The sequence below is a fragment of the Esox lucius genome, chromosome 9 (genome assembly GCF_011004845.1).
Source record: "Esox lucius isolate fEsoLuc1 chromosome 9, fEsoLuc1.pri, whole genome shotgun sequence".
NCBI classification, from domain to species: domain Eukaryota; kingdom Metazoa; phylum Chordata; class Actinopteri; order Esociformes; family Esocidae; genus Esox; species Esox lucius.
In genome coordinates, this window is record NC_047577.1 from 10000819 (window position 1) to 10013490 (window position 12672).

The following is a 12672-nucleotide window of genomic DNA, read 5'->3' on the forward strand; positions in this document are numbered from 1 at the left end:
GATGCATGCTAATTGTATGTTTATCATGATCAGTATAATATTGCTGACATTGTTGTTATTATTATTATTATTCAGATTATTAATAGGCCAAGTGGAAAGATGTTTGACTATACTCAGATGACAACACACATTCCATATTAAAAGGTTTGCTAAAACGTTTTTGAACACGTTTGTTGTGTTTATTCTTATTATTCCTCCTATTATTATTATTATCATGATATTGTAATTATTTATTATTATTACATTTACTAGTAATATTAGTATTGTATTAGAGGGTATTAGTATTCATCTTTATTTATTAATAGCCATAGGCCAATGTGAACTATCAATTTGCATCCCATTTGTCTTGTGTGGGTCCTTGGTAGTTCAGTTGCAAGGTATCGCGCTTGCGACATGACTGTGTGTTCGATTCCCACGATGGGTCAGTATAAATAAGAACTAACTAATTTGTGCGTTCACTGATAACTCGCTGCGGATAAGAGTGCTTCAGTCTTTGGTCTAACACGCATGCATATAAAAAAGCATGAAGGCAAATCTCTTTTCAGTTAAAACAAATATTGTATTATTTTCTTGTTCAATCATGTTTGGTTTATGTTTACTTTAATCATCTGCATTCATTTGTTCACGGACGACTTTGCCTTTACTCCAGTTTTTCATTATTCTTCAGCAGGTGTTTTTTTGGTGCAGTTAGGTCCCTAACAATTTATCACCACGTTTATTATAGACTACGGCCTGGGCTTCAAACAGACCAAGAGGAAGAATAGCGTTGAGAACCAAACGCAGTTGGACAAAACACAGACCCCTTTGATTTTCTCACCTTATTATCCCACGTTACATCTCTTAACAGCTTCTCTTTCCTCTGAGCAGGGCAGTGATCCAAGCCAGAGCCGGGCAGGCATACGCGGACACCGAACATCCCCAAACCCATGTCGTTGTCTTTGGTCGTTGAAGTTATTGTTTTTGTGCAATGTGCCACACATTTCTCTTGAGTTAAAAACCAACTAGAAAGTTTTGGTACGGCCTTGGCAACATTGGTGGTGTCCTCAAGGTCCTCATTCACATCAATCCGGAAGGTCTGAGAGGCCCAAACTTGCTCATACTTCCTTTGAAATCAATTAAATTGCACAGTGGAATCCAGTCGAAAACAGATATCTGCTAATTTTATTCAATGCCAATTCTGTGAAAGTGAAAGCAAATACATTTGTTTAAAGTTATTCAGAAGATCAGCCTGACAACAAAAATCAACAAAAGTGATAAATAATTAAGGCATGAAAATAGAAAAATAAAAGCCTCTGATCTTTGCTGATTGTAGCTCATGTTCATCTTTCATGTGTGGTTTATGTTACATGTCACATTCATATATCTTCCATATTTGTTTTCTGTGTCAACTCGGGAGGGGCTCCCGTCTGACATTTCAGAGTTTGGCGTTTACCTGGATTTAGGGAAAGGGGTGTGGAGGACGGGGGACAACAAAAGGAAATGCTACACCACCTTGTCGCCTGTCAATTGTGGCCAAGTATATAGGCGCCGGGGTCGAATGCTTGGTTGCCTTTAGAATCATTGGTATAGCCAATAAAGAGGGAAAAGGGGAAGGGAGCGAGACGAGAGATAATCTCATCCGCTCGTGCTGTTTAGATTGGCGCAGCGTCTTCCTCCCAGGGCATCGAGCCGCGCGCCCACCACAACGGCCCATTTGAAAGAGTGAAAGGGTGGCCTGCGCTCAACGTAAACACGCCCTTTGCACTTAACGTTACTGAGTAGAGTGCACGCGGGTATGGCGGGTTTCGTTTGTTTGTGTTGGACAATGACAATGACCAATTAGGATGTTTTTATAAGGTAAGATGCCGCCAAAAACAAACAGCGGGATAAAACCAAGGGTCTTAGGATAAAGAGTAGCCAAACTTGCCTTTACGCGTGGTACAATTCCACAAAAAATAATGTTTTCAAGTACAATTTATTTTGTTAATGTAGTCATAGTTCGAACCAAGTATATTTCAGAAAACATGTGTATCTTTTGTTACTGTATGTAGAGCATGCATCGCCCTTGACAACGGTTGTCAGAAAGCCAAAAATATGATTAATGTAGGCTATGTTTAGGCTACCTGGTCTCTACTGGTGGCTTTCCCTTCTCGTTCATTCTATGTCGGCTAAACGGATTTTCGAGTTAACAAAAGTTAAAGACAAGGCAATGTGTAGGCTATTCATAACTAGGTTAATAAAGAAGTGGAAGGGGGAAGCTTTTATTTCAGATTGATAATTTGAAAATACATGCAGGAATAATTCACCTACGAACAGAATCAACAAACGGGTTTGACCATTGAGTCGACACTTATTTCACGTTATTTAAATTAATGGATTTATTGCAAAACAAATCCATTCATTTTATCCAACGTGCCTGTAATTGTAACGAAAAGCTCTATTTGAAATATCCAGTGAAATAATGTATAACTGAGTTGGTGTTCTGACATCTAAATAACAAAGATGTATCCTTAAAATACCCCTCTTTAATCAATAACGATAATATCAAGGTAAATTACCGGACATTTATGCTAATTTATTTAACTAATTCAACTTGATTGGAAGAGTCGCTTGTAATAAATCGGCTTATTTTCGATTCTACATTTCCTATTTATAATGTAAACGTTGTTGCAGTATACGAATTATAAAATATCAGGCCTAAAGAGCCTATTTGGCATTAATTTCATGGCTACTCAACCATAGACTTGCAAGTCTACTTTTACCATACAAACAAGAACGTTTTTTTTTTAATTATAAATATATTTACTGGTTGCCTGAAAACAAATATCAATAACTTTTCAGTAGGCCTATATCATTCAATAGATGCTTTCTCAAATGTGCACTGCCCACTAATGATGCGCGTGAAAGTGTGCTTAATCGCTAAATTGCTGCGCGGTGCTCCGGGGTTGTCTGGACACGGTCGCGTTGGTCTAGTAGCTAATGGCACTAAATCGTCCATTAGCCACAGTGAGAGACACTATCTCACTGATCCGTGAAGACCATCTCCGCCTAGTCCCGGAGCCCAATGGCCAGACAGACGCTCTAAAAGAATGACAACAAGTAGCCTTATTTACGTAAACTACCACGTTATTGTTTTTGTTTTTTTACAGTTAAGTTACATCATAACTGTAATCTCTGACGGACATGATTTACACACATTGAAAATACTGTATATAGGCTTGGCCATATCTTGTGAAATACCGCTCGTGCTTTGCCAAACGGTTCTCAGTTTAGAGTCTTTGACTGGGCAGTAAAGCTTTGTGACAAGGCCCTGCATCACACGGCCTACGCTGTATAGGGTGACACAGCCCCGTGCTGTTTATATCCGCGCTCTGGGTGTTGTATAAATTGTGGCGTTCAACAGTTTACGTAATGGTACTTCTGTTTCTCGTAGTCTGTCAGGGAGCACGCCAGAGCCCGGTGACAAACGACCAACTTTTACCGGCAGAGGAATGCCTGATTTATGTGGGAATTTGAATTAAACATTTATAGGACGCAAATAATTACCAGCTAAACCATTAGCTTTATTTGTACACAACGCATGAAACCAGCCAGGAAATGGCCTTAGACGATTTTTCTTCCTGTTTTTTTTAAAACAAAATAACCAAATAATTTCCTTAGGAATCGCAAGGTCCTGTACAATAGTTTGGCTTCACCGTAACAAGAAATCCTATCACCAAGTTTAAAATAATTAACAACGCGCCCCACTTTCGTTGTTATTATTAGAAGTAAAAACATGCGGTGTGTTTTAGCACTCTGACAAATCTGTGTTGCTTCCAATTTAAGTAATGTCCCAGTCCCTCCACGCGTCTGTATGCCAACTATTTAGTGGGTCAGGAATTATGACTGCCTATTGGCTCAAGTACCTGTTGATGACGCTATCCAGTGGTGACGTATGACCTAAAATGAGTAATGAATCGTCCATTAAAACGTTTTTAACTTTACTCTGGTGTCAGCTTAGCCTAATCTTATCATAACGGCTTAATTTTCCTAGGGTTTACAAGTGCCCGGTGAAAGCTTTTATGATTAATATTTTCTCAGATAACTGGAGCATATGATAATTTCTCGCGCTGCTATCGTAGCCTATCTGTTGTTAAATTAATCATAAAACGTGGCGCGTTTTTGTCTGTGTGTGAGAGAGATAGTGTGTGTGCTCGTTTGCCTTGCCCAGTCTGTCTGTATATAAACTCCTAGGGCATTAGGGCCTACAGGGGAAGATCACTCCATCACAGCTCTGGACAGCCGGATTCCCCCTCCTACCATTAGTGAGCGAGAGCGTCGCGGTTATCAGCTCTCTATCTGGTAAACAGTTCCTCCTGCCTCGCGCTCAGTGGTGGCCAAGGCTGTCTGTTTTACAACCTGCAGCGGATTTAGCCATCAGTTATATCCCGTGTTTGGAGCCCAGAGCCGGGGGCTGGAGGCTAAAGGCCGGACACTCCTCTGGATCTCCCGGCCCCGGGTCTGAGAGCCTCGCCATGGACATGAGTAGTAGGAAAATGAATCGAAGGAGACTGCTGGCTCTGGCGGCTTTGCTATCTGTGGGTGTCAGGGAAGGACAGGGGGAGAGAGATGTGACACACACTGAAACGACCCTTTCCAATTAACCACGTTTTTATCTGACGTCTTCGTCAAGTCCATTTATGCTCCTGGAGAAAAACGCATATTCTGTCTATTTCTCTCCTCCCCTTACATTCCATAGGTGACGTGAGAGGGTTTATGTCCATTCTCTGACCCCACTAATTCATTTGTTTAGGTGTCATTAAAAAGTTCCGTTAGCATGACCCTGTCTTTCGCGATGTCATAGATTACATTTAATTTGAGATTGTGTTGGACGGTGTTTTTGTCCAAAGTTATAAGCTATAGTTGGGATATAGGTATCAGCATTTGATCAGCCTATACTTGCTTTAGTTATAAAAATTATCAGAAACATTTACCATATTTTTTATAAAATAAAATGTAGACTGTTATAGATACAAGCCTCGTTTGGCAAGAAGCAGTCGGTACGGATAGCCTAAGCCTATTACACTTGATATTTAGACAGCTCCGGAAAAAAATAAGAGACCACTGCACCTTTTTCTTTCCTTTTCCCAAAAGTTGAAAAGGAAGGTTTTAAGTGAGGGTTAAAATGAAGAGACCACTGCAAATTGAACGGTTCTGTTCCACACTCAAAACTTTCTTTTTCAACGTTTTTGGAAAGGAAAGAAAAAGGTGCAGTGGTCTCTTATTATTTTTCCTTAGCTGTATAACAGACACATTGCGGTCCAGTTTGTTCAATCAATTTCAACGTACACGGCATATTAAGAGGAAATGTGCTTTACTGACGCCAATGATTTACCGAGGATTATGTGTGCGTGTGTGGCTTTACGTGCCATGTAGAAAACTAAGCAATCTGACAATATATATTTTATCCAGTGTATTCCCTCTTGGCCGTCAATAAGCGGTTTGTAAATTAATTGAATACATTCTGTTATTCAATTTGTTTATGCCAGTGCGTATGTTCCACTATTCATGTCTTTTACAAATGCCGGCGTTGGTTATTGTTAATTGCGCGTCCCTGTCACCCTTGACCGTCCATTTAACCCCCAGAAGATGAAGTGCGGGTCTGACGGAGACCATCGCGTGCTGCTCCCAAGCAGTCCCTGAACCGGTCCCCGTGTTTACCGAAAGGAAGAGCCTGTTTCCGGTAGCTAACAAAACACATGCTCTACAGCCCCGCGAGGCGGGGCAGAGACAGCAGAACCGGACGGACACGACCAATAGATCAACCTCCTCCACGACCTCGGGCAGGACAGGAGTTCATCCCCGGGGAAGCCATGGACAAGCCAGGTCAAGGGCCCACCGCGGCTCAGGGGAGTTTGTCATTATAACGAGGGACGTCGGAGAGCCGCGCAATGACAGCTGGGGCTGCGTTTAGTAGGATTTCACAGGATATGTTAGCTTTTGGGTTGTGCAAGTTCGCTTGGCTATAGTCCTACTGATTCATTGTTGCAGGTTTAGCAACAGATTACTGTAAATGTTACAGATTGGGTAAGGGTTTGTGTGGGCAGGCTAACACCTCTCTGCTCTTGTAGGCCTATTGGTTTCGTTCGAGGCATTCGCGAGAGGATTTGTGTGAAAACACAATGTACAAGAGCAAACAAATGCCCTGAATGTAAGTTGCTGTGAATAAGAGCTAAATAAACAAAATATAACATTCAAATAGGCCAACGTAATTCCCACTGTGCTCAACTGTGTGCAGTACCTAATTGGATTGAACTCTAATAAATACCTTTTTCTTAAGAGTTTATATTAAAAGGAACTCTACCTCTTCTCTCTTTCTAAACCAGGACGTTGTGCTGGTGATAATGGTATAAGTAGCCATGTTAATATAGAGAGCCGTTTGGCATGTGTGTTAGAGAAACAGTGTGACGGTGTGTGTGTGTGTGTCTTTGGGGTGGGGGTTATATCCAACGTGATCTCATCGCAGGTCGTTAGTGTGAGGACTCCTGTTTCCTCATGATAAAACTCGATCCTATAACCCCGCCTTGCAGATCTCCAAACCATGCTTTAATACCAATGTAATTAGTCAGAAAGTGTAATGATATTAGCCCTACCCTTATGGCAGCCATATGTGCGCGTGTTTGTGCTTTGAATCTGTGCAGAGTACGGTGATGGATGGGAGAAGCCACGTATTTGTGTGTGTGCGCCGATGTGCATATACACTTCACTGTGATGATTGTGTGTGTGTGTGTGTGTGTGTGTGTGGTTGGGGGTCGTGGATTAAGCTTAATTAAATAATAATAATATGAAAAATAATAATAATTATAATAATAATCACTTGTAGCCCAGGGAAGACGTGATAAGGAGCTGACCGAAGTTTGTATGAACACACACACCCCCACATATGCGGGTATGCACACACGAGCAAACACACAAGTACATATTCGCGTGCATACACGCATACGCACGCACACACACACGCTCACACACAAACTAGTTGTATGTCACCTGAGAGCTTTTAGTAAAGATGGCCACTCGCAGCCAGTGGTTCTGAAGTGTCTAATGTGGCAGGTCTGAACATGAACATAGCACGTTGATGCGTGTGTGTGCGTGTGCGTGTGTGTGTGTGTGTGTGTGTGTGTGTGTGTGTGTGTGTGTGTGTGTAGGCGTGTGTGTGTAGACTGCGTGTGTGTGAGCGCACATGCATGTGTTCATTCTTGCTTGTATGTTGTATTTTGAGTGTGCATGACCAGGCCGGAAAATAATATTTAAATATACAATAGGCTACTTAAAGTTTGAAATGTGACAATAAAGAAATGCATCTAATGCGTATCTAATGTTAACTGTAACTGTTTTAATAGCATTTTTGTATATTAATAAATACATATAAAATAATCTAGATTTGGACAGTACAAAAAACGTGCAAATGAAGTGCGCCCAAAAATGTAAGTTTATATAATTTAAAGTTTAGGCCTACTTAATAAAAGAATCCCACATTGTGTGCGTTTTTATGTTGTGTATATGTGAGGAAAGGAGATCTGAGAGGTGAAGCCGCTTATTTGAATCTCTGTACACTCATGTACATCTGGAAGGATTAGGACCTTATTTCTGCGGATTCCCCTGTTTCAATCTTTGGAAAAAATTATATTTACCACATTACACATCTAACATCAATTCAGCTACAAATGTCATTCAAACTACAAAATATGTTGACATTCTGGATTTAGTTTTTAAGATACAGATATTGAATGTTCTGATGTGTTTTTAAATTAAGCTTTTAGTCCTTTTCTAGACACTTTCAAAGATATTTCTTCAACATTCTAAAGTTTCCGTTGTTTAAAAACGGCCAGACGTCCAACATTCTTTTCACTGTAAACAATGTCACTTCGGACACAAATAAGCTACTTTGATCACTTTCCCAACAAGTTAGAAGAAAATGGCAGCAGGATCTGCTTGTGAACCGGCCTCACCTGGTGTCTCAGTAACACCCTGATTACAAACGACAGTAGTTTCTACCACTTTCACCAACAAGACCTACAGAAAGTTAGATGTTTCAAAAAATACTGCTGTTTGTCTGAGTTTAGAGAGATGCAAAATAGCAATTTAATGGCACACCCTCCTTCCTTCTTCTCGGCTCTCGTTTGTTGCCGTGTCCGTAGCAACTGATCTTCCCCAACACACAGAGCCTGCAGTCGATACTTTTCCTGGCTGGTTTGCTAGAAGGCTGGATCCGGATCTCAGATGCTGAGAGACAAATTAACAACTCAGACAGGTCGAAACGGTGCCTGAGAGTGTTGTGTGTTACCGCCACAAATATATGACGATTTATAAAGATAATCTGGTATATCATCGCTGCTGTAATGTATTACAGCTAGGGTGCATTAGCCGGTTCATATTTGCGAGAATTCACTGCTCTTTTTGTATTTGAAATATGCATTTAGGATATAAACTTAGATTATTTTCTCATTTGTATTGTACTGCCCTGAATTACAGTCTAATGTATATTTAATAAGATACTATATCCAATAAATGCACCTGTCATTTGTATATGTAGCCTGTCTTGACGTGTACAGCCTACTTGTATTATTATGTGCTACTTGTATATAATGTTTATTTTGTATTTATGTTTTTTAAAATATGTATTTGGTTCTGTGGGTTGTCCACTTTTCTTGCAATGATGTGCTTTTGGCCAGGTTGCAATAAAAAGTGAAAACGTGTTCTCAATTTTCTTACCAGGTTAATGAATTAACGGTAAATATATATAATGATAAGATTTAGAGGGCTGTGTTTTGTAAAATATTTTGTACTGAAAGCATCAAATAAGACCAAAATTGTGCTGTAGTGAACTAGGGCCGTTAATAGGGCATACTCTCCCCTCCATAGGGCATACTCTCCCCTCCATGGGGCATACTCTCCCCTCCATGGGGCATACTCTCCCCTCCATGGGGCATACACTCCCCTCCATAGGGCATACTCTCCCCTCCATAGGGCATACTCTCCCCTCCTGTTCCCCCCTGACTATCCCCTCACTGTGTTGTTTCCTGAGCTAGAAAATATAAGAAATGTCATAATAACTGATTAATTATTTCATTAGATGACAGTACAACATAAATTACACCTGGGTTTGGATGCTGAAATCGTACCTCGAAAAGACGCATTACAGGGCCATCTGGCAGCAAAACATTTTGGGTGCCCCCCTCTTGATGGCACATACATAGATTTTTTGATGTCTCATGCTAAAAGGTTTCCAACCTAGACTAAATGTCCACATTGTGGTCATGGGCTCTGACAACGTAGTGTGACTGGCATTAGAAGATGATCCTAGTGACTGACCAATAGAAACACGGCAATGATGTCCCTGGGGATCACCGGGATGTGAAACAAACAAGTCTTAAAGCCAATCCAGAGAGCCAACAGAATCCGGCGCTAGATGGGACGATTACGGCATGCGTACGAATGGTGATAACCACCATGGCTCATTGTAAAAACAACCCCACAGCAGGTGTGGGAGAGACGTGTCCTCAGACACATAATCTCGCCAAGCCGTCCTGCTTTCTATCACAGGGCTCGAAACATCTGGCCACTGCAAAGCAGCTGTTCTTGGACCTCTGCACCGCTTGTGGGGGCCCACAGCCTTTAACTTGAGGTAACAGAGCTGTGACCGGTACACAACAGTGAGAGATAAAATTCCGCTTAGAGAGCCCTGCGAGGTGGTCCCCCGCACCTGAGGTTGTGGGAGATATAGTTTGAAATTCGGGAATTTCAAGGATTCAGGGGAGGGGGCGAGGCTTTTTTCTGAAGTCAACCACCGTTGGGATGTCTCTGTGTGGAGGTCAATGTTATTTTGACTGCACCAGGCCAGCTGGTCTACCTCTTCACTGCAAGCATAATGATAGTAACAGATGGCTGAGTCCAGGACTCTACACGCTGTGTTTCTGGTTGGTTGAGTCCAGGACTCTACACGCTGTGTGTCTGGTTGGTTGAGTCCAGGACTCTACACGCTGTGTGTCTGGTTGGTTGAGTCCAGGACTCTACACGCTGTGTGTCTGGTTGGTCGAGTCCAGGACTCTACACGCTGTGTGTCTGGTTGGTTGAGTCCAGGGCTCTACATGCTGTGTGTCTGGTTGGTTGAGTCCAGGACTCTACACGCAGTGTGTCTGGTTGGTCGAGTCCAGGACTCTACACGCTGTGTGTCTGGTTGGTAGAGTCCAGGACTCTACACGCTGTGTGGCTGGTTGGTTGAGTCCAGGACTCTACACGCCGTGTGTCTGGTTGGTTGAGTCCAGGACTCTACATGCTGTGGAATACAGAATAAAGAGCAGGCAGGTTGTGTGTTGTAGAGAGCGGCGGCTGGCTAGGCGAGGACAAGGCCATAGGAGGAAGTCTGAATGCATGGCCCTCCCCCAGGGCCCCCAGGGCCCTCCCCCAGGGCCTGTACTGTACACCTACCACCGCTGTGTGGGTGTCCTGTGCATGCGCGCGTGTGTGTGCATGCATGTGTGTTTGTCAGGCATGCAAGGATGGGGGCGGTTTACACCCAGTGAATAATGTCTGTCTTTGGGTAGCAGCGACCTCTCTAGCGTCCATTTAGTTCTCCGTCCTGCTCTGTAGTGTCTCCCTCAGTTCCTTTGTCGGGCGACTGAGGACAACCCTCTGTTGCCTGGTCTTTGGACTCACAGAGCGTCCCGCTAAGCAGCGAGAACCCGCTTCCCAGTTCACACCTGCTTTTTGACCAGCGTGTGAAAGATTAAGTGTGATTTTATTTGAAACATGTGGTGGTGAGCAACATTTCTGCGCCAGTTTTGCACTAAATATATGTGCCGTTAACAAAAAGAAAGGTTGTTGCAAGTTCCTTGCTCTGTATCCATGACGATTAAGATTGTTGTCTGTGATGTTGCTATAATTCATTCATTCAGGCGAAGCAGCTTGGGTGTGTGTGTGTGTGTGTGTGTGTGTGTGTACGGAGCCTGAGTGACTCTATGTATGTGTTTTCATCTCTTTGTGAATCTGTATTTTACTTTTTCAATGCTGACTGTGTGCCTTCTGAAGGAATAAACATCTCAGGGGGAGAGAGTCAGGCTGTTCCTATCCCTCTGTGGCGTCACCCAATCAAAATGAAGGCTTGTTTTTGGAAGAGGACCGACACGTCCTGCATCTACCGCCAACGCTCCATAGAACAGACTCACTCACGCTCAGGGGACAGATTTTTGGTATCAGTCAAGGAAGGATTTCTTAAGAATGCACGTGTTTGAATGTGCGTGCATGCTTGTGTTTTAGGGGAGGGCGGGGGCGCAGGGGGTGGTGGGGGGGGGTGGGGATGGACAGAGTGTGTCCCCTGAACCTCTGATCTTGGCCTTGGGAGGGAGGTGGTGCTTACAACACACACACACACCGTGCAGCTGGTCTGGCCTGCCCATGGCTGCGCCCCCCCCCCGCTCCTGACGACGGGAACATCCACACGCCGCCAAAGGGCAAGACGTACCGGGGCAAACACAACATCCACCCTCTGCAACTGCTCTACGTTGTTTCCTTGTGACTCCAAAGGTACAGTGCACTGCCATCTGGTGGGCAGAAAGCTCCCCGGCGTTCGTCCCCTTACGTCCAACATCTCAGCCGCCAGCACCCCCCCACCCCCACCCCGCCTATGCCTCTGCTAATGCCGGATCCCAGCCAACTGCTCCAGGTCTCACGGCCACTCTGGTCAGGACGGAGCTGTGGCTGTCAGCTGCTTCGTCCGCCGCACGTTTGCCCAGTGGAGGCCTTCTGGTTCCCAGGAGAAAGTGACCCTCAGGGGCTTGGAAATAAAAATAACCACGCAGGCGGCCATCTTGGCCTTCGCTGCAGCTGGCACAAAAAAAAACAACAACAATGAACCGATCCATCACAGGACAGAGTCTGGGTAATACAGCTCAGGGACAGGAAAGTACCCTAATATCTGACCTTATATTCTATCCTGTTATAAGCTACCCCACCTTGTGTTCTGGCCTGTGGCAAACGACCCCGTGCCACACACTCATCTGCATTATTCCTCCAGCTTGCTTCAGCCGTCCCCTGTCAAGCCTGGAGGAGGATTGATGACACCGGCCTGTACCGAAAACAAACAGTAGACATGCCGCTTCTCGGTCACTCAGCAACCCTGACCCCCGACCTTTGACCTCTAACACACACACACACACACATACAGACACAGGCACGGTGCTGTTTGTTGACGTGTACGCACCCTGCTCACCGAGCTAGACTTAACACAGGCCGTCACACACTCACAGCTCGCACACTCTCACCGCCAAGGTATGCAAATGGGCGCGATGACAGGGTGTTGTGAGGTTTTGGGGTTTGAAAGACGACGGGAGGAAACCCAAAACTGTTTTTTCCTGTATGTGTGCATTTTACCAATGGACGGAACGAGTCCTTTTAACCACTATTACAGCAGTGATACCGTTCACCATAACCGACTATGTAAAAAACTATTTAAACGAGAAAGTCGGGCAAATACCTTTTGAACCATTGACTCTTGAGGAATATAACTTATAAATGCTTCATGAACTTTAACAATTTGATCAAGTCAAGACCCAAAATACACATTTTAGTAACGAAACCAGTGCTACAATCCCAAGCAAATCGGATTAACCATTTTAGTCACAGTTTTACAAGAGTGAATAGGGTTTACTTTCTTAC